The sequence below is a fragment of the Leuresthes tenuis genome, unplaced genomic scaffold, assembly GCF_036924035.1.
Source record: "Leuresthes tenuis unplaced genomic scaffold, fLeuTen1.0.hap1 SCAF_3, whole genome shotgun sequence".
NCBI classification, from domain to species: domain Eukaryota; kingdom Metazoa; phylum Chordata; class Actinopteri; order Atheriniformes; family Atherinopsidae; genus Leuresthes; species Leuresthes tenuis.
The window spans coordinates 27907401-27931124 of record NW_027325357.1 but is presented as its reverse complement, the minus strand read 5'-3'; the positions used below and the strand labels follow the sequence as shown (position 1 = coordinate 27931124).

The 23724-nt window shown below is 40.6% G+C and overlaps 1 protein-coding gene across 9 annotated transcripts in view; it reads left to right on the top strand.

Moving 5' to 3' along the window:
• Nucleotides 1–299: 299 nt before the first annotated feature.
• Nucleotides 300–23724, top strand: part of LOC140303899 (band 4.1-like protein 1) — a 92911-nt gene continuing 69486 nt past the window's right edge. For 4 of the 9 annotated variants that reach the window (XM_072382872.1, XM_072382874.1, XM_072382871.1 and 1 more), the window contains exon 1: nt 300–447. The gene's annotated coding sequence lies outside the window, so the exon portion shown is untranslated. The remainder of the gene's footprint in view (nt 448–23724) is intronic. The other 5 variants (XM_072382873.1, XM_072382876.1, XM_072382875.1 and 2 more) reach the window with 3 other exon arrangements.

Sequence of the window (23724 nt, the reverse complement as noted above, 5' to 3'; positions counted from 1 at the left end):
CAAAACGAATTACCCGACGACTCACATACAGCGATATGGTATATATGTGCACATGATGACACCACGTGAACGCAGCTGCTGCAGAAACAAGCAGGGATTATGTCACCTTGTTGGCAGTTTTGAATACTTGTTGACGGAGAGGTGCATTTCTGGAGGAAATACACGCGCTTCTTTGGGCTTTATCGCCTGAGCACACGGACTGAACGTGTGTGTCTTCCTCTCTCTTGCCTCCCTGTATCTGACAGTGTCCCTCCCTCTTTCTCTCTTTCCTCCTCCTCCTCCCCCTCCTCCCTCCCTCCCTCATCAGGCGTTCCACCGGCAAAAAAACTGACACACTCACTCTCCCTAAAAGCGGGGAATAAACACGGAGCGGCGGCTGGAGCAGGATCGACCTCCTACGGTGCACAACATCCATGGTCCTCCCTTGGATGTCTGTCTGACAGGAGGGTATGTTGACATATTCACATTTCTCTCAGATAACTCAGTCTTGGTTTTATTTCATCTCTGGCTGTAATGTTTATTTTCATGGTGTCGGTCCTTTTTAAAGGCGCAATTCGCCAGTTATTTCGGCGTTGTGACAGTCTACAGTCAACGAGCAGCTGCTCCACAGACCAGGTAATTTCATAACGCGCGTGGACTTTGCCCTCGCGCTTGCCGCGCCTGGAGGTTGACTAAAATTGTGGGAATGGAGCCGGGGCCAGGAGCAAGTTGTTGCGTCGTTTTGTGCCCACTGGCCCTGTCAGCGTGGAGGCTGCATGAGAGCAGCAAACATGCAACCAGCAGGCAGTAAAAATCTCCTCTCAGCTGATTTAACGTTACAGCACCTCGTTTTTCAGCTTCCACATCCTGTTAAAGCTGCTGCTGTGAAAGCTTCTGAGATCAGCTGCTCAGTGTTTGTGGCCCAGCCTGTCAGGGCAAACTGGATCTGCTATTGGCTTAGTCAGAGCATTCTCAAACACACCCATTACTAATAATGCAGCAGCCACACACACACACACACACACAGACTTACACAGTGTTGCCCATGTCACACCCTTCCATCAACACTTTAACAAAGTGTGTATTTTCTTTTGCGTCTGAAACAAAGTGAATGGGATTCAGAGTTGGTGGAATTTGTACCGCTTTAACTCGTTGAAATAATCTGTCAGTGATGTGTAGTGTGAGCGGCTGACTTGCATGTATGGAAGGCAAATCCATGTATGCAAATAGTCTTACCTTCAGTCCCCTGGCTTTCACATTCTCTGTGGAAGTACATACAGTAGAATGTCCAGGAGGCTGCGTTCAGGATGCCGTAAAAGACTGAGCGGATGCCTGGCATCCCGAACAATAGGACTTTATATTTTTTGAGCTTCTTTACATATTGCCAAGAAAATTTAAAAAAGGGTGCAGCAATTTAATGATACATGTGCAATCATAAAGTCTACAACAGCGAGTTTGTATAAGCTCGAAGGTCAATATTTGATATGAGCACCTTTATCCTCCAACACAGCCTGAACTCTCACAGACAATCTTTCTGTCGTTTCTTTAAGTAGTCTTCAGGAATAGTTCTCCTGGCTTCTTGAAGGACATCCCAAAGCTCTTCTTTGTCTTTGTTCTGTTCTCTGTCAAGATGATCCCACACTGCTTCAATAAAGTCGAAGTCCTGGCTCTGGGGAGGACTCTGCTGATTTTCAGTCTACCTCTTGTGTCATTCGGCATACCTCAGCCTTTTCTCCCTGTTTCCCTTCCTTAAGAATGGTTTCAGTGAACAGTAGATGGCTCAACTGAAGGTCCAGATGCATTTTTCAGGTCCTGTGTCAGGTCTTTGCTGGATTTCCTTTCCTATTTCTTAAGGACATCACTTTCCGATACATCTGCTGTAGATAGTTCATTTTAGGTCTGACATTTCTTCTTTTGTCCTCCACATGTCCATTTTCTGTCTTTCTGACAGGCTGCTAGTAACAACGTGTCTGAAAATAGAGTTTAAAATGGGTTCTTAGTTAACTTGTCTGTTACGTGTAGATACAACACTGGTTCATCTCTTGAGTTAGAAGCATTTTTTTTGCTTGAATAATACAGTGGCTTAAAAAAAATTTCTTCTGAAAATTGCGAGGTACAAGGATTTAACTGTAAATAAGTGAAAATCAGCCAATGTCCAAAGAAAAAAATCTGAGAGACCCTCAGAAAGCCTGGAAAACTGTTGCTTAAGATCACTTAAAAAGATAAAAAAAAGGTCTGGCTGCTTGGAAGAAAAATACAAAGAAATCAGGGGTGGCTAAAGACTTTTTGCACGGTACTATATATTTAAACCCCTAATGTCTCCAAGTCTACATGTGCTGCAAAATGACCTCTCCAAATGTTATGGGTAAAACTTGAAATAACTTTATAAATTCGGTCTCTTAATAATCTGCTCTGTACAGTAGTTTGTCTCATTTGTGGAAGTCAGACCAGTTGGCTGACTCTGTTCTGTCTGCAGTATTAGGGTCTGCTCCCTGCTGCCATGTAGGTGGGCCTAAAACACTTCCTCACCATCTTCCTCCAGGCCCCGCCCACAGCGACAGCCTCAGCTGGCAGGCCTGCTGTCACAGCACAACCATGTCTACTGAGGAGTCATGACTTGTTCTCAGCAACGGTTTCTGTACTATCTGTTCTTTGACGTCAGTTTGTGAGCATGTGAAGTTCACATCGTTTGAAGTTAGTCAAACCGAAAGATCTTTTCTCTTTACTGTACGTGCACACGGAGTCTTGCTACTGGTGTGTACATGTCAGCGTTTGTGTGTTGAGTTCGGATGCCAGGGGGTTCTGCTGGGATTTTGCGGCCCAGCATGCTGCCTAACAACATTTGCAATTCAAATGAGCATGTAAGAGGCATCTGAAGCAGCCCTCCTCTTTTCTGTGTCTCTTCAGAGGTGATCATTCCCTGCACTTGCAAGTTAACTGAAGCATTTCGTACTGTGATGTTATATCTCTGTAGGAAAAGGAGCTCCGTTAGTTGCCTGTCAGAGTCACAGTGGAGGAATATTTTCACATCGTGATTTTCATTTATTTTGTAAATGCTGCAGCATTTTGGTGCAGGCACGTAGTGCAGCATAACTTTGTAGGGTCACCCTGATCTGACTTACAATGATGACAATGGCGGTAGCAGGTTGTGTGTGTGTCCTGCACTTGGTGGCGACTGAAAGTTGGCCCAGTGCGATTTGTCTCGTCATATTCTGGTTGCTTGGTGATTACGGTCACGTCTCTTCCTGCCTGCTGAACTCCAGTGACCGATCACATCCGCAGAAACACACACACACACACATTGTGCTTGATTATTTGTGAGGACTTTTTAACCCCCAAATTTATCCTTTTCAGCTGAATGCCCAACATTGTAATCTGATTCTAATTATCAGTGTCATAAACCTTACATATTATAGCATATTTAGCATATTTCGTCATCTGTCACCATATGTGAGCTCTGAAGAACATGCAGATGCAGGTTTCAGTAAGGCTGAAATATCGGTAAGCTGCTTTAACTTAGGTGGGGAAGGAAACATCAAAGGGTGCTGGAGAATCCAGGAAATATAAGGTCAAATAAAAAAAATTGTATAGACGAAAGAAAGTAACAAGAAAATTATACAAAAAGTAGAAGAAAACACAAACACAGAGCAAATACAGAAGATATCAGGGGACGCACACACAGATGACTAAATACACTAAGAAAGGTAATGAAGTGCAGATCAGGATGGAGCGAGCAGTCATAAAGCAGGAAGTTAGATAAACAGCAACACATTAGGGAAAGTGACTTTTCATCACACAGTTATTGAGCCCTGAATAGTTAATAGAATAGCAGCACTCTGTGATATCTATACAGAATTCGAAATGAATAATATCGTTATCAGCCAAATTAATCTTTGTTTATTTTTTTGTCTCATATTTGGCAAATGAACGACAATCAGTTCAGGAAGGTGGTCGCCACTGAACAAAAGCACACAAAAAGAACAATCCAATTTAAACTCAAACTAAATTACAATGATATCATTTATTTATAAATAAGACACTGTTGTTTTTTGATTATGTATAATTACAGATATTGACACAACAGGGCCTGTTTACTTCCGGGCTAATTCTCTGAAAGGTCAATGGCGGAACTTGATGGCTTTTAACTGGGAGAGGCAATTCTAAGTGGGTGAATCTGTTGTGAATTCTTACATCGCATCACTTCTGCATCAGACAGGCACTACACTCTCTCTGCTGCAGGACAGGGAACACCCAGCTCATGTTACTGCGATGCAAAAGTGACGTGATGTAAAAATTCACAATATTGCTTCACTCAAACTGCAATGACATTTTGGGGGTTTGAGTTGTTTTAGATGGTGAAAAATCTGCTTCTTTCTGAGCAGCTTTGCTTTATCTCACTGATTAGGAAATCTTTTTATTCTCCTAACCGAGACGGCTCGCACTGCTGTCTACAGAAATGAGGACTCTAACTACTCCTAAGTACCTGGAAAGGGCCCAAAAACAAAAAACAGCATCCCTTTTAACTTACACATAGAGCAAGTTGCAGTAATACAGGCCTTACAAGGGACTTACTAGGGAGGTGAAAGGTGACAGCTGAAACGTAATGAGAAAAAGACACACAGTGTCACACAGGACATACCACTACCACCACTTTATCCCAACTTACGTGAACATAAGGCAAACACTTCTGTGGCAGGAGGGCTAAAGTCAAAGAACACCTTGTGTCTACGTCTGAAAAGATACCGGCTTCGACTAAATGGTACTTTTTAATGCCCTGGGAATGAGAATGGGTTTTAGTTACCGTATGTGGGCTTAAAAATGGCTTCTCCCATAATTTACTGTAAAAAATATGAAAAATAGGTTTAAAAAACATGAAATGGGGAGAGAAAATGTTTAAACTGGTGCAGCTAAGGCTATGACATACACAATTTTAGCTGACTTGCTTATCAGTCATCTCCTAAATGCTCTTGCTCCCTCTTTTTCCACAAAATTAAAAAACTTTCCTTCCTGCCCAAGTGGAGTCATTTTCAAATTCCATGACACCCTTTTGTCACACTGGTATTCAGTCAAATGTATTTAAATACGTGTATATATGTGTGTATATATATTTTTTGTCAAACTCTCTAGACGACTCAGTTTATCCTTCTTTGGTAAACTAAGCTTTATGCTCTTATATTCTAGCCTATTTAAACCATGTTCCTTCTTGTGAACGTGGACATAGACAGCTTATACACACTTATACACACACTACAAATGCATGTATGCATGCAGCATAAAAAAAGAGTGTCTTTGTTCACATCCACTGTACAACATTGGCAAGGTGAACAAAAAGAGAAAACATGTTTGACTGCTCGATCAGAATAAGTGGAAATACAAAGTGCATGTGAAGTTCACCAGGGCTACACACAGAATGGTCAGAAAAATTCTATGCAGGCCATTAATTTAGAATTACCTTATTATTTAGTTAGCACGAGGTCGCCAAGATCCCTCAAAATTTCTAAACTTTCTAAACCAGAAATGCGTAATGCGAGTACAGTTTTCCATGATTCTACTGGGAGAGGAAGTAGAAAAGTGAAAGAACTGTAGAAAATGTGCAGGCAAGTCTCGAAATTGCAATTTCTTGCATGAGAATCGCTGGGCTGACTGAGGTCATGCATCACAAAAATCAAACACTGTGGTGGACATCCACAAGAGCAAAATGCAGAGAGCCTTTCGTCCGTCGTTGCTTTCATACCTGGGGATATGTGGGATAATGTTTTCTAACTGGGAAGACACTGGCCAGTCTTGTAATTCCATTGTTTGCCAGCTCGAACTGGAAAGAGCTGCTGAGTCACATGATTTTAATCTTTTCTCAGACCAGACGTGATTCTCAAGGCTTTTTCCATTTCCTCTAATGCCCATTAAGGCTTCTGTAAAACAATCAAAGGCCACTTCAAGCAAAGACCACAGTATGTCATGTACATCTGCTAACTTGAAGGGAGGAGGGTTTATCATATCTACCTTAACCAGCCACAGTGAAGCTAAGTGGATGCTCTGTCATACTCCAAGCATTTTATACTCATCATGTATCAAATGCTTGATATCTGATTGTACGTGAGTAGTGCTGTGCCATCGATTGCTGGCTCAAACGGCTCTAATTTCAGTCCTGTAGTAATACGCGCTCTTTTTGCTGGCTTCATTTAGAATAACACAACATTACTGCCCTTGAGTGGGACACTTTAATCACAGTGGTGGTGTGCTTTTGTTGTTTGACAACCAAATTAAGCAGTATCATACCGCACCATCCTCTGCAGTCCTGTCACAATCTTGTTACGGGGCAGCTTACAGCATCATTTTGTTGAATAGTGTGTCAGGGAGTTGCCTGCAGCAATGGCCACGGTGATTTGAGCTCTCCAGTCTTCCTCTCCTCCTGAAGCAACTTCACTCCTGTCGTTGTCTGCCTGATCAGAGCTTTATGTTTTTGCTTTGATTTACACTCGCACAGCTTTTGGCAGTTTATTGCCTTCCTCAGATTGCATCATTCCGTCTGCACTCGGATGTCAGAATAGAGAAAGGAGCTATTTCATGACATGAGACAGTTTTATTTCACCATTCTATTTCCAACCATTGCACTGTTCAGGGTTGATGGGAAGCATCACTTTGTCCTTCTGAAGGAGAGGTAGGGAGCTGTACCCTGAGCAGCAGTAGCTCAGCTTGCCTCGGCCTCATGATTACAGTGAGTCAGCAGGTTCTTCACCCCCCCCTTTTCCTCTTTTTACATACGCACACTCATCTCTCGCTTCACAGAGGCCTTATGTGAACAAATCCCCTGCCCCTCCAGGATGAGACTCATCATGCTGTTGTCTGGCTTTGATGTGGTGTACTGATACCCCAAATTCAACCCAATTTTGCTTCATTGTAGAAAAGCAGAGTTATATTTTGGGTAAAGTTTTGTACATGTTGGGAAATAGAATAGTTGCCACTTTTTTTCAGACTGGCTCTGAAAATATTAAATACAGCGACTCTGTTTTATCCTTTTTTTACCGACTACCCCAGCAGCTATTGTATTCTTTTGGCCTCTTCACGCTTGACAATCATTATTTGGAGCCTTGGTGTTCAGCAGTTGTGGAAAAAAAATACTAATTCCATTGTTTGTCTGTGATTGGCTGGTTCTTGTGAAATGGTCTGCTCTGAGGTCAGTCGCATTGCAAACAATTTATGAAAAGACAAAAAAAAGACCTCAGGAGAAATTAGAGTTTCAGAAAAGTAAAGATTCACAAAAGTACACTGCCTGCTGCTTCGAAATAAAATCCAGAATTATTGCTTTGCACAAGAACGTTTGTTTAGCGAGATTAGTTGACATTAAAGGTAAAGTGTGTCTGAATTTACCCCATAATAGCGGTTTTGTAATTTAAATTTGCTGCTGCTGCTTTGCGCTTAATGAGATATGAAGCTCAGCTAAGGACGGTGACCTCTACATTATATTTCACTGGTAATTAGACTGAAGGATGACTGTACGCCAAATGCCCAGTGATGCAGGTGGGTGTAGTCTGCATGCAGGCTGTGGCTTGCTGCCGTCTCGCTGGATAGCTCCCAGTGTTTCTCAGTGATGAGCAATGCTTACGTCGAGGGTCATGTTGCCTGTGTTTGTCGCAGTGGATACACACACTATTTCAGTGCCTTTCAGACGGACGTGCGGCTTTGAAACTGGTCCGACAGGTTGGAAGCCAGATCCAGCCAAAGTCTTCTCTCCATACAGTGACGCTCACGAGTGTGTGTTTCCAGGCCTCAGTTCTGATCTGTGGGCACACTTGACACATATTTTGTGTGCTTTTTGTTGCACCACACGGCTTGTTGCTATGTTTGCAGCCTCTTGAAGGATCAACTGTACTGTACACACTCAGAGACTGGGAATCTGGGCTGCGTTACAAAACATACAAGTTGTGTGCTTGTTCTTTCATCAAATTCCCTTTGAACACAGCATTATTAGATCTTTTATGAGATGTATCTGCAGATCTCCATTTTGTGTTAGAAGTCAGAATCATGTGAACGCTTTCAGAGTTGGCCTGAAATGATCCCACAGGGATCATCTTGGAGCTGGTTGATTTGTCACGTGACTTTTTTCCAGTTATCCTGATTATAAGACTAACAGTCACAACTTTAAATATTTAGAAAACATGAACATGATATCATTAGTTTTCACAAAGAAAAAAGATTTGAGCATCTACATTTTGCAAGAGATTGTGTGATACAAAGGAAAGCTCCAAAACAGCTACTAAGTGTGTGTACAGTGTAAAGCTCTTTTTACACTCATCAGAAGACCTGCTAACATCTTGCTTTTGAGTGCAACTGATAGCTCCCAAGTCAAATGACTTGGCTTCGGCTCCAGTCGGCATTGTTGATGAGTGTCGGTGGGAACAAAACACCCATGTGCTAATTTTCAATGAGGATGCTGCACTCGGGGCTGCAAGAGTGAACACAGCTAAGTTTTTATTTAGTGTAACATCTTCCGTGGAGGCCTTGGCACTGTCAACTTGCGAGACTGAGCAGTTTTACCTGACTGAAAGATAGCTGACAGCAGACAGTTTGTCTCGCTGTGCGGGGCTGATGTCTGTGGTCGTGTCAAAAATGATAACGTACCCTTTTTATCTCAGAAAGTTGTGATTTTCAGAAACTGTAGTTCAGCACAACCTGAAGGATAAAGTGAAGTGTCATCCCTGGGAGGCAGTGGGAGTTTCTGCACTGGTAATGAGCGTAAAACGCACCAAAAATGCCAGTGGGAAAGGATTGAATCAACTTAACATAATATAAACAGAACATGGCTTTCTATAAAACCAAATGTGATAAAAGTATTTTCTATTGTATGGAAGTCCACCATTTCACAATAGACTTTCACAGACAGTTGGAGTCTGTTGCATGGTTGCGTTAGGAAAGTAACTTTTCATATTTGATTTTGCTCCGTTTGAGAGCTATTGGAGCCTGCTTACAAAAAGCTTTTAAATGTAACTGTTAAAATAAGTTTTTGTCTGCTCTATTCTGACCTTCAGCTGGCTTTTAATGGAGCAAATTCAAATTAGCAGAGTACTTTGAGATAATGTGAGGATATCTGAATGAAAGTTGAATTCCAAAGTGGACTTTCAAACAAGAGAGTGATCCTAAGCACACCAGCATATGCACTGAGGAATGCTCTGAAAGAAGAACTAGGTTATGGAATATCCAAGTCAAAGCTCAGATTTGAATCCCATTGAAATGTTCAGGGAGAGTTACGAAACTGGTAGGAGATGTAAGAAAAAGCTCTTTGAACTGAATTTTTCTTAAAAGGACAAACAGTAAAAAAATGGAAAAACTAGCTTTCAAAATTACAGGCGTACTTACTTTTTCCTCTGAGATATATTACACCTCTTAATATTGTCGTTGAATAACTTAATTTTCCTTAAGGTGTTGTTCAAGTATGCATGCAGGTACTGGGTGCAATTATGTAGGTACAGCAAACATAACCTGATTAAGATCCGCCATAAAAACGGCATTTCCTCATTACCTGAGTTTGAATAAGGTCACAGTTGGAGTAGGCAATGGTCAAAGTTTATTTAAGCTTTGGAGAGTATTCCAATCTTGGTTGCATTGTGTAGGCATAGCAGCACTATTGAGGTGCACCGCTTCCAGTGTTTACCTCCTTATGTAACACATACTGCTGCTTTAGGACACGTGCTCTAAGCTTCAGCAGAGTCGGTGCAGAATGGGATGACTTTGGGGAAAAACATACTCTTGGGTTATGGGCGCAAACCCCAGATATTCTCCGTGTTTTGGGGAACATGGCTGCGATTAAAGCCTGGTGAAGAGGAACACAATGTGGGCATGAATCATAAATCAGACTACGCTCTGTAAATTGTAAACAGGAATGTCATTGGCACATACACATGCAACTCATGTAAACAACCACAGTCTCGCAGCCCAAATAAGGTCTGTTGCATCTAACCGTTGTTTTCCAATCCAAATATATTGAACATTTCTCTGAGGTGTTTTCCACAGGAATGAATGCATACTTTTTGACTTTTACTATATGAAATTACTTGTAACAGTCACTTGACTGAAACAGAATCACATAGGCATTGACAGCGATTACTTACTATGCACATACTAAAAAAATCTGCATGTCATGTGAGAATTTTGCTGTATTTAAGAATCTCACTTTTATTTGTACTGTTATGTATTGTGAAACATTACTTTGTGCACCGATAAGTTGAGTCAGTCCTCTTTGTTCTGCCAAAAGAGTTTTGACTAGTCTGGATGCAGACAAATAACATCAGACAGTGTCTTTGAGTGTTTGAGGGAAGTAGCAATAGATGCTTTGGGCCCTGTGGGTTGTGGGCTTGGGTCTTTGTGGCTTTTCCTCCCACACACCATCAGGTCCTGTCAGATTAGTATTTGGAGAGTTTAGAAACTGTACAAACACTTTAGGACTTTTCATATACAACCTTCAAAGCAGGACTGATGGATCTTTGTTGCATACTGTGTGAAAGTACAGAGGTGGAATGAGGGATTGATGTGGATCTGCCGCTGAAGCCTCATGGGAGGAAGTGACAGAAGTGACGCAGTCTTTTTGAAGATGCAGTCAACTTTTAAAATGCATATAAATTTGACCAAAATTGTTTGAAAGTGAGCTTCTCAAAACTGAGCTAACATACCAAGATAATGCAGCTGCATTGAGTCACTCCTGCTTGTATACGCTCAATCAGACTCAAAAGGGCAGAGGCGTTCTTTTTGTAACAGTCAGTTTCTTTTTTCAGGCTGCCAAACACGTCAGAAATGGTGTCAGAAAATCAGCCCATTAAGACTACGTGTCAACCCATGGTCTCTTAAAGCATTTCCAGACTGTTGCTATAAAATCCTGATTTTATAACCGCAGCGTCATCTGACAAAATCACCATTCAAGTAACTTAAAGGCAAGGTCTGTGCAGTGAATTCAGCTGTTCTTGGATATATGATGATCTTCCACAGAGAAAGTTAGAAGCAACAGAACGTCTTGAGGTAAATGACCACCTCTGTAGCTACAGCTTGACTCGGCTATGGATGTAACTGCGCTGACCGTTGTCGCTCAGCTGATTCTGTGACACAGGCTTGTTTTGTCTTAGCACACACCGAGCCACCTTCATGTAATGTGTGTGAAGTACCAAAGAGGAGCAACAGGAGCTTAATTGGCGCATTTTTTTTGGTGTTTGCTGCTTTTTGTCATATTCTTTGGGGCCTTGTGAAGCAGTTTTTGCTTACAACATCCATGAAAATGTCAGGATGCAGGTTTTCCCAGCAGAACATTGTAACAAGATTAGCTGAGTAAATCACTTTTTGAGGCTTACTGTTGTAACTCTCAGTGAAGATGTGAACTTTCAACAAATGTCCTTACTGAAAATGGTCAAATATTTACACAGCACCGGTGGGGTTATTAATCCAAAAGACTTTTTCGATCCATCCATCACAGCTGAATTAGCAGCGTGCCTGTTGCTCCTCCTAACTGTCTTGTTCCTCAGAGCGTCAATATTATGTTCTCACTTCATTAAAAAGGCTGCTGATTTATGATCAGCAGGCGCTCTCGTCTGCAACGGGTCTGACTGTGAATATATACAAGTTTCTGATGCAGAAACATGGGAGTGTGTGACCGCTAAAGTACAGTTGTACAAATCTTACAGTTGTTCACCTCAGCAAGCAGCTGTGGGCTGCAGAGGAAGTGCACTGTTTGTGAAGTTTAGGGTGGTCCACTCCACCCTACTCCACTGGGTTTTTGACTCATGTGTTTGTGTTGTTATCTCTCCCCACACGACACTCTCACTTCTCTTTCCCACCTGCTCTTAAAGAGTTGTGAGGCTGCTTCTCAGTAACGGAAACTCTGTTTTTGGTATCAGCAACTCCCTTTGTTGATGTTTTTTTCACTCTTTGGACTACAGGTGTTTCTCTGATTGCTCTGCATTCTACATTCTCTGCTGGCCGGCATTAAGTGTTTCACTCTGCACGCCCATCTCATCCATGGGTTCTCAGTCATGCTTCGATTTTATTTTTCTCTAATGTTTTTATGGTGGCAGCGATAATGAGAGGCTCCTTTATAATTCATGTCATGATTGATATCGCTCCGGTTGCACTTTTTATGCTGCAGTCTCACTAGACGCCTCTCTGCCAACAACACAGATGGCACTGCCAGAAACTCTGGTCCGCAGATTAAGACGATTGGTGTTGGCTTTCAGCTGCCATTTAGAAAACTATTCTATGTTGTCCACACACAGTGGCGACTGCTTGATAAATGAATGATTCTTCCTCGAAAAGTTTGAAAGACATTTCTAAAAGGATATTGATGCTGGTTTTTTTTTAGCCTCAATCTCCATGCTTGTCCCCATCTATTCTAAAACAAATAGCGTTGAGCTCCTTGTCTGGCATCTTTACAAATCCTCTGACACAGACACCAGCAACACAGAGGACTCCTGTAGCTTCCATTCAGCCTCAGCACTGATCCAAATAAGGGCATGAATGACTCTATACAAACAGCGGAGTTGGATTGGACGTGTGCCCGCCGCCCCACTCTTTGAGCACTCAGGGTGAAAAGCCTGTTTCAGCCCCCTCTGATCTGCTTGATGTCCTCTGGTGAACTGGTCAGCGGACAGTTCAAGGGTGGACGGGGGGGACAACTCCCACCACTCCTGTGGTGCAGGCTGATACTGAGCTGAAAGTAAGAGCTGCTCCATGGGCCTCATCTTGACTGAAATTTTAACACAAAGCAAAGGTAGCATGTTTGCTTGTCCCGCAAGAGGGTTGTCAAGTTTAGTAAATCATAAAGAAAAGAATTAGCAGTCCAAAAACATGCATGTTAGGTTAATTGGTATCTCTAAAATTGTCCTTAGGAGTGAGTGTGAGTGTGTGTGGTTGTTTGTCTCTGTGTGGCCCTGTGATGGACTGGCGACCTGTCCAGGGTGGACCCCGCCTCTCGCCCGATGACCGCTGGTATAGGCTCCAGCCCCCCCGCGACCCGACCGATGGATTAAGCGGGTATAGAGAATGGATGGAGAATTAGCAGTTCTGAAACACAAAATAAATTTAACTTTGTAATGTCGGGAAAGTTGGCGAACGTCTGTGGCCCTCGTCTTTTCTATGTGCAATCCACAGTTAGCTTTGCTGGAGGCCACCTATGGTTTTTTTCAGCTGATTTACCATGTTTAATCAGCGGCGGTTTTTTCACTGAGAGAGCTCTTTCTTGACTGGCTTTTCAGCAGAGCGATTGAGTGCACGAGAAGCGACGACACGTTCCACATGGCAGTGTGGAATAAAAAAACACTAAAGACCAAGTTCTGTTTGAGGTAACCGGAAAAAAAACCCCCACAAAGCAAACACTGTTTTTTAAAAGTGTCTTTTGAATTTGAAGTATGACCTTGACCACTTGTAGATCCAAGTTCCTAAGTTGGACATCATTTTTACAGCGTGTTTTACTGGCAACACAGAGTTACACTTTCTGTAGGTTTGGTGTTAAAGTGGCTTGAGATTTTCAGCAATTTATGTGATTATGCTCAAATATTCTTCAGTCAGAGACATAAAATACCAGGGCTTATGAGGTTAACTCGATGCTAATACGTTACTGCAGTCTCAGTGGAACGTTGTAGTGCCTGTAACTTAAGAAAAGGTATTGTTAGACAATGATGTTATGATCTTATCTCACGTAAAATGAAGATGCGTCATCAACATTTTTCTTTTCTTAAACTGTCACCCAAACTAAACCACTAGTATGTGAAAAAACAACTTCACAAATGAATGTAGCCTGCTGTACATTGCTGATTGTGCACGGTGCTGTTGACATGGCCACCATAGAAATACACTGACTGCGTTAAATGTGGACAGTTCACCAGACTGGTGTGAAAATGCAGGTAGTGTGGTTTGGATATATAGGGCTCTCTGCAGCAGAGGTGCCTTTAGGGTTCGACATGGTTGTCCTCAACTACATTTTCAGGGCAAAATTTAGAACCACAATAATTTTAGAAACATAAAAAAGCAAAAAAGCTGCCAAAGAGTCTAAAATTCTCTATTATTCAGTAATTCTTTGTTGATTTTATGGAAATTACTCCAAATGTACAATTACTCCAAATACCGAGAGTTAACAAAATAAATTAGAGTAGTATGCCAGTAGAGTGAAGACTGGATTCCTTTATTAACATTTGGACCAAGTAGTGTAGCTCCAGATAATAGCTCCTTTTTTAACAGATACTAAATTTTGATTTTGGTGAAGAACAGTTGGTATTTTACTCTGAACATTTGCTTGAAAATATACAGTAGAATGAAACTTAGACCAATGTTGGAAACTATCTCTGTACAATGATACACACAAACACAAAATAAAGTCTCAGAAATTAAGTTCATATCTGTTCTTACTTATTTCTCTGAGCATAAAGGCGTCCCCTGTGAAGTGGTTAACATGTTGTGTAATAGATGTGGGAATGAAATGGTGCACCGCCGCAGCATTGTTTGGGTTATATATATATCTTTTGTTCCCTGGCAGAAGGCTTTTTACTCGCATATCCACACATTTTGCCCTTAGGTTGTAAATAAAGGGAATAAATCATGCGTGACTTGTTTTTCTCCTAAATATAAAATAACGTCTCCCACGGGGCAGGGCTTATTCAGAGAGTCTTTAGAGCTGGTTTTGGACACAGCAGAGACAATGCTAAATTAATTATTTGACTTGACATCTTTTGTTACCTGCTTCTTTATTATGTAAAAAAGCAACCCCACAATTGGACTGAGACAGTGTGTCTCTTGTTACTGGCTGTTCATGTGCATTGCAAACTTGATTCTGTCTTTGAAGATCTGCTGTTAACAAAGACTTTTGCTTGTTCAAAGTGTGTTGACAGAATCCTTTTTTTGTCTCTAGCTGTATAAGTTTCTCTGAGTATTTTTCAGACCTGTGGCTTGTAGCTGAAATGTCATGTCACTTCCAGCCATGCCTCAATTCCTTAGCAGAGGCATCATAGTTGCCTGAAACTCTGGACAGAAAATGATAATCAGCCTGGACTCTCATTGCTAGTTGAATACAAAGTATACAAGCATGTTTTCTTCAATGCAGAAATTGTTTTTCACCTTCCATTCACTCCTCATACAAGCTTTTTGCTGTACTCACATAAGTTGTTGCTAAATGGAAAGAAAAACTAGCAGCAAACAAAAAACTTAAGATTGTGTATGTGGAGCAGCAGGAAACCATATACAGTAAACATAAATGCCAGATTGAAATTTCTTAATCTATTTGACTATAGCACTCTTTAAATGACATAATCATGTTGTTCCATCTTTATCGGCTGAAGTTCAGAGGTACACTAGAGAATTAGTGTAATCAACGGTTTATCTCGAAGTATCTGTCTTCTGATATTTGCGTCAGTGTACCGAAATGTGCATGAATTACAACGACAGGGTTAAACTTTGCACCACATTTGAATTGAAATTTGACAAGTTAGATAAAAAGAGATTGTATTTTAAGCATGATTAGTTTAACCTAGCGTACAGTGTGTGAAACAGCTAATCGGACTAAGCCTAGCTTGTTTGCTGACTGTCACCTTATATTTTATCCGTATATTTGGTGGTGTCAGTCCTCTCGTGTCATTGTTGGGAATAAAGCCAATTTGTATTTTTCATATATTGAAGTGTTGCTCCTCTAAACAAGTTCTTTTTAGGAACAAAGGAGTGAGAATATATTGAAGACGTGTTAGCAAGTTAGACCATCAGCACTGCTAGCTACTCATTGGATTTCAGGGTTGCAACAAAACTGACCTCATGTTGGAACTGAAAGCTGATTGTGTGTTTCAAAGTATCTCTTTTTCTTTGCCATGGCTTTCTGACTGATATCCTTACTCAAGGATGATCTTGGTTGGTGCATACCTCTAAAACCAAAGTCTGACCTATCAGATTCTTTAGGTTCAATGTATTTTGATATGGTCACACATATTGACAGCTGTTGGTTAAAAATTGTGAGCCTATAATATCCAGCTAATACAGAGAGGGTGACAAAATTTGTGTATCTATAGTTATGATGATTGAAAATGTAGTATATGGGTAGCTGTCCAAATGTGTAAGAAGTACTGTTAAAACATCAACAGTAGCTAAAAATTCTCATCAGGCTACAGAATTTTGTTTTGCAAAGTCTTGCACTCCTTTCCAACAGGGAACAGTACCACTTAAATCTGTTTATGCTCCCTTCACTGCCCCAAAACCCCATCTGCAGTAATTTTACCTGGAGTGGGAGAGTTGCTGTTTTAGCTCAGCCTTGATAAATTGGCTTGTTTTATTGTGTGCCTTTGGTGTATCTAATTTAGTCTAAGCCTTGTAAATGAATGTTTATTAGCACTAAAGTTGAGGTAGTGGGAAACAAGGAACTCCTGTGTTCTGCGAGGGGATAAAACATCATCCAGCAATCTGTAGAGACACTCTTTCAGTCCACAATTTATAATTCTGTTTATTGCAGGTTGTGGTTAAGATATGTAATAGGATGACATTTCAATTAGAAGAATAAAGAAAACACAGCGTATTATCAAACTACCTTTGTTTGCCAGTTTTCAACAAAACTGCGAATGTTGAAGCAATGCAGTACCGATCACAAATGTCCACTCAGAGGCATTTGAAAGTACTTCCTCCTGAGCAGAACTGCTTTTGGGTGTAAAATCTCTCTGGTTCTTTGTTTAATCTCAGGTTACATTGGTGGAGTGTGTTTGTGTGTGTGCATATGTATGTGTGTGTGGGATGGGGGGATGCTACAAAAGATGCTAGTCCCTCGGGTAAATTCCATGTGCACAGAATGCAGCCAACATTCACAAGTTTACATGAAATGCCTCAGCAGGGCAGTGCCGTCATCATTCACTTCTCTGTGTTGGTTTGTGTCATCACTTAATCCCTCAACACTCTGAGAGTTTGCCTGAAGACCATATTCATCATTCTTCATCATTCATATTCATTACTTTCACATTATAATATTTTATGTTTGGGGGACAATTTCTCACTTATTGAGGAAATCCATCTTAGATAGAAGCGCTCATATTTAGTTTCTCTGTCTCGAAGCTTAGAGAAATATGCAGCAGTACTTGGTGGGTAAAACAGAGATACATGTCACCAGGAAGTCCCACTTTAAAAAGAAAAGTGGTTATGTAACCCTAATTAATATTCACATCCACTTGTCAGACTGGTTGATCTTTTATTCATTTTTCCCTTCCAGTGACTGAACCACTGTAGTCATAGCAGCATAGCTGTGTGTCATCTGTCCTTGACCAACATGCATTCCATTTGCACTGCATAGTTAATTACATTAATTAATTGTAAATGTATGTTTTTAGCTCTCAGTTTACTAACAACAGCTGTTTTCACAATCGTTGCGTGTGACTGTTCTCCAAGCAAGCCTCTGTTGTGAAGGATAGAACAGCAGCCTTAATTGAGACATAGGACCTGTCTGAGATTGATGAGCATGGAAAAACCATGATAATGTAAAGCAGATACGCTGATGAAGTGATGCTATTCAGGAGAGACACTGTCCAGTGGAAGAAGAAGCTCAGGGCAGAGCAGGGAAGGTGGAGATGATGTTGATACTTCTGACATTCTTAGAGAATGCAGAAATATATGCAATCACATATTAAATTGAACTGTTAAAATTTGATCATTTTGCTGTTGCATGCTTCAAGTTGCATGAGCCTAAGGTAGGTTAAAGACGTAAACCTTTGTCACACATGCAAACAGATTGCAGTCTTGAAATATTCCAAAGATATTTCAAAGGAGTGGCAATTGGGAGAAAAATGTCTGCAGCGTTTGCTCCTGGCTTCTTGTGGACATTTCCCACTTGTCAGTCCCAACAAATGTTCAAAAAGATCAGCAGGTGAGACAGTGTGGAAACATTTAGTTGTGTTATGATGACACTTGGCAACCTCCCTTAAGCAATAACATCACGTAGGGTTAGAAATCAAAGCTACTTCGTAAGGCTTGAAAAACATCATGGTCTGGAACAAAATGCATTCTTTATGCTATAGCACCATGGCCGTAATGGAAGCCAGTCCGACACTTTGCTTTTATGTTGGATTTGGGGTGTGAGACTCCGCTGAGGATTTTATTGTTGAGGTGCAACCTCTTCTTATTAAGTTAAGCATTTTGTAATTTCTTGGTATGGCTATAAATCTGTTTAATCTTAGTGGAGAGAGATGTGGCCCTTTTGACCCCACCTTAGTGCTGCCTTTGCATGCAGACTGCACCTCAAGTACCAGGTGGTCTAACCTTTTTGGCTGGTGTGCCGGTTTGATAATTAACATGTAGGAACATGGGCACAGAAAGTATCAGAGGTGAGGTGCAAAATATCAAATCTTCCCCCGGAATCATCCTCTCTTGCTTTCTCCTCTGCTTTCTTAATATATTTGTTTTCACGAAGAAAAGTTGGACGTGTCGTCGCTTCCAATGTTAATGACATGACATGACTCATCGCGAACGCTTTGAAATTTCTTTATCGGCCATATGCTGTATTGTCCACACAGCATTAGAATAAATCAGTCATCCTTGAATTAACTCTGTTTTTGAACAACAAATTAAGTGGCTCCAGTCCGATCTGGATAAGCTGAAGATGAATGGACTCAGCAAGGCGCCCACCTCTCTACGTGTTGACTCATGTACATCATTTATTTCTTTATTCATGTTTGTCATGCCCACATTCATAATTCACGCTTATTATACTTCCAGATTTTCTCATATTTTATGGGAGGAGGTGATTATCCATTTTTCAAAAACTCCTGTCCAGTGTAGGTTTGTTGTGTTTGCATGAATATTTCATGTCTGAGGATGGAAAGTAAATGGCTCCAGTACATTAAATGTTCTCACTAAGGTGATTGGTGAAATGGGAAAGTCCTGGTTTTGTCTTTTTATGGCCTTCGAGGACTGTTCAGTGCAGGATTAAGGACAAGCTATTCATCTAATTAAAAAAATGTATTTCTCCCTACAGAAGTTCTGCAGACAGTTGCAGTGTGTGTGGGTGGCTGTAAGCATGGCCCGTCAAAGATTAGTCTTCCCCAAATTGTTTTTCTGTCTCAATTTTGGAAGAAGTAGGACTGCCTCATTCTCAGATTGAAAACGATGCCAACGAAGAAAATATATAATTACTTTTCAATTCATTCTCAAACGTAGCAGCAGATTATGGGCTGGATTAGTTTTTTTCAGCTCAAATAATTCAGATGTTAAACAGAAAATGCTTGAGGTATAAGGTTTTCATATTGCAACACAACTGTATAACTGAAACACCAACAAGACAAGACGTGTTTTAAATTTCACAAATCAGTTCATGTGAAAGAACATTCAATACCCATTAATCTGACTGTTTGCAGTGTTGCAGAACACCGAACCTACGATTTGGTTTTGCAGTTTGCAGTTTCTGCCAGGTTTGCAAAAAATGAGAATTGACTGAAGCTGAACTTGACAGACCTTGACAGACTGTGAGCTTCCCTAACAGTCCATATTTGTGATGGCACATTCGCATCAAAGTTCTTTGCTCATTAAGGGTGGAAAACACGAGAGAAGAATGACAGTTTTTTTTAGGAAACATTTTTAAAAAAAGAGGAAGAACTGACTGTGCTCTTAATCCTGAAATTTAAATTTTTAATTTGTACCCCTTCTCAGTATACAGGAACACCTTGTATTTTTCAACCGATGAGCCTCTCACTGTCCAGCGTTAGCATGTTAGTAGCTATGTTTTGAGCAACATTCAACTTTATCATCTCTGACTTGTCACTGCTTCGGTTTGCGGCTGCCTGACGCTGAAGTGCTGCAGGGAGGGAGGACACTTTGTTGGACAGGTGACAGACCATGTGTTCCTTTTAGATGCTCTGTTTTTCTTTCAGTTTTGAAAGTTGGATTTTGGACTTTCCACTAAAACTGCGCTAACCAGTCCTTCTAAAGTACATATATTTTGGCTGTTTTATTTTCAGTTCCGGCTCTGAGTCCGATGCTATCCCTGATGCTTGGCTGGGGTAACCACCATCTCACCAGGGACAGGGTTTGATGGCTCTGCTGACGGTTTAAAGTTTCGGCTGGAGACTGGGGACGTGTCACTGTGTCTTTTCTGACACCTGTTAATGTTAGTTGCATCAGTATGACCAAGAAAAGAAGTTAATCGTGCTCTATAGATTTTTGATTGCATGTGCAACCAGTTTGACCACACTCTGCAGCCCTGGTTAAAAATCTGTGTTGGCCTGCTGTCTTCAGTTACGTTGATGTCGTGATGTAATATATATATATATATATATATATACTGGGAGTCTGTGCGTGGTGTTTTTTTTTTAAAATTGTATTCCATGGAAATCCAAAGATCTCTTTGATCTCCCTGCTGATCTTATTTGGTTGCCTTCTCTGGTTGTAAGAAGAAAAGTCATAAAAGTGGACAAAATGATGACAAAATCTTACTTCAGTCTTCATTTCATTGGTCGTAAGGAGTAACTAACTTGCTGTCCTTAAATGTCACGATGATCGAATACAAACTGATGAATTAGTAAGCACACTGAAGAATTTTACTGTTAAACAACAGTAAAATAATAGCAGCACAAATATCATTTTGACATTACTTTACAATGTATTTGTAAACAGTAGGATAACTGAAGTTATTGATCAACCCTAAATCAAGTTAGCTTAGCATGTTATATTTTTGCTCTTCCCATTTGTGTTAAAGCAGACATTTTGAACCATGTTTTCATTAATGTATAATACCTTTATACCTTTGTACCTTTATAATCGGCAGTTTATGTCTAAAGACGTTAGGGACACCCTCTCTTCACCTTTTTCCAAGTTGCACAACCACATTACTATGTTAGCCCTGACGGGACAAACAAACCACTGGCTGTAGTGCAGGCCTTCTGCATTCTTCGTGACCACCATAGTGTTTTCATTACACTGGAAAGAAGAGAGTTAAAGCAGGAGCTGTACAGTTGTTTGCAATATGCAATTTGTGCCGCTAGCTGCCATTGATAAATCCTTCACACAGGACCTTTAAAATGGGGCTTGTCATAAATCTGGCAACCCTCTGCACTACTGGTGACAGTGAGTGAGTGTGAGTGAGGGCCTGCTTTATAGAAAATACTGTTTCACGAAGATGAATCACAGTATTTACCATTAACTGTGAATTTAGATATGAGGGATGCATATTAAAGTGTAATTTATGAGTATTATGAAATACAGTAAGATTCTGTTGTAAGTATTCACAGTTGTTCCAGTGCACACTCTCAGTTTCTGAACTTTTTGCTTGCAGTGGTTATGGAAGTGATTCCATTCTTTGACAGTTTTCCGTTGTTGGTTAAATTAAAAAAGGTGTTTGCATAGCCAGTAATTTATGCAGTTTGCTGTAGAATAACAGCTCTTTCTTTTTATCATATGCATTGTAACAAAATAAGGCTTCACTGTTAAGTAAAAAGGGGCAAAAAATCAATTTCAAGGGTCGAGTTTCTCAAACTTTGGACTTGATTCTATTTCAAAGTTGGACATACTGAGTTGATTTATTCTAAAGACCGAATTTGTTGTGTGTCATCCAAATGATACTTTATTTAGTTGAAAGGGGACCAGACAAGTTGCATTTGATTTATTCGAGCAATAATTCATCCAGCAACCTTTTGACTTTGCCTTTCCTTTTTCCTATTTATGTCCTCTCTGGACAACATCCAACTTCAGTCACACCTCCAATTCTCTGTGATTCTTGTATTGAACGTGACATGCGTATCTTTGCCAGACATGGAAGCTGCATTGATTAAACAGGGGGCAGGTTATTAGCCATCTCTTTGTTTACTCAACTCAACAGACTTCAGCAGAAGTTGAGAGCAGGAAGCAAAGTGCAGATCGATGTCTCATACAGAGTTCGGCCTCTTTATCACGTTGCATCAATCACAAGTGTCTGCCTCTGAGTCATCCCTCATACTCATTTGATAGAATCTCAATTTAACCATTCTCTCAAGGTTATCACAGCACCTCTTCAATAGCCATAGGTGTTTAAAATCTCAAGTCAAAATCTAAAACTGCATCAAATTGTCATTGGAGCCATATTTCATGTAATAAAGTTTGTTAATGTCAGTCTGAATACACTGAAAGCACATAGCTGATGTTTTCTGTCAGCTGGACAAAGTTACCAAAGTTTTTTGATGCTGTAGATGGATTAATTTTCTGCATTTTAGTTATTCTAACTTCTTGGGAACAATGTTTAGTTGTTCTGTTGTGCCAGGGGATCAAGTCTAATTCAATGCCGAAGCCAAAAGCAATTTCAGGAGTCTTTCAGATATCAACCTTGCATGATTTTTTATGTGGGAGGAAGCCAGGACAGCCAGAGGAAATCCACATAGATATATCTAGAGCATTCCATTTCCACATGGGAGCAAGTTTGACATTTTAACCCAAAGGCACTCTGATAAGTAAGTGCTCCACCAGCATGCTGCCAAGTTAATGCTTTTGTTTTCAGGGTTTTCTAAGTCTTATAGTTGTGCAACAAAAGATGAGGGAAACATAATGGGTTTGTTTTGGTCCAGACATCACCTTAAATGTTTTTGAAAAGCTTACAGAGAGGGGAAATACTCGAAAGACTTGAGCTTTGCTACATTTGCCAGTTATTTTGCCATTTACTATTCCTGAATGCAAAGTGTTAAGAAGCTGACTAACTAACATAGAGCAGGAAGAATGATCATGGCCTTTTTTAGTCCTGGACATTTGTGAGGTAGCAAGAAGATTTTTGGGCTGCGACCTTTTGGCAGTGACACCAATGTCACTTTTTCCAAAAATTCCGTTTTAATGACATTTGAAATGAACACACAATCCATTGAATGTATTTGTGTATCTTTTGCACATAGATATTGTGATCTTGCTCGTAATAGCAGTTGTACAAGCCTCTGACAAGTGATCTGCTGTAGCTGACTGTGCCAAATACAAGGCAGTCAGTCAACATTAACCACTTGACATTGACTCGTTTATAAATGGTGTCTTTGCGTCCTCTCTTTAGTGTTCGGCTTGTTGGTGTTGCTTTAGATTTGTTGCAGAATAAGACAGCTGCATTGTGCAAAGTAAACAAATGGCCTTATTTTTATTCATTGGAGGAGGATCGCTTTGCTAGCTTGTTTTCTCCCTTTTCTTGGTAGCGTAGCAAAATAACATTAGCTTGTTTTACTGAGAGGTTACCAGGATGTGCGTTATGTCAAGCTAATGCTGGAACAAACTCTCCTGGCACAACCATCTGTGGTTTGAATCACAGACTGTAAATTTCAATTAAACCAGTTTACTAACGTTTGAAGTTTCCCCACGTTTGAATGGATATACTTACCTCGTAGAAATCGACAGCCGTTGCATTGGGTCTACAAATGGCAGTAAATGACAGTTTGTGGATTTCAGGTGCAAAATGTAGCAAATAATTCAGCCACATACATAAATAGGACACTTTAGCAGAGTCACAGTTGTTCACGTAACTGTTGCTAACAACAGAGTGAATAAATAGCAGGGCGTGACAGATATCTTGCCCAAAGGGATTAACTGGTAAATAGGTCTGCCAATTGATCAGGCTTCTGCAGTTTCACAGAATTGTCCACTTATTATTTGACAAGGCTGGAGAAAAACACAAATGAAGTACAAAACCATCTCCATCGCATGCAACCTTGTCAGTGTGGTTGCCATGGAATGTTGGACATCCATTAGGCTATGTTGTTACATGTAGTATAAGCAAACTGAGATAAAGCAGGCTGAATAGTGTTAAATGTTCAGTAAAATTCAAGC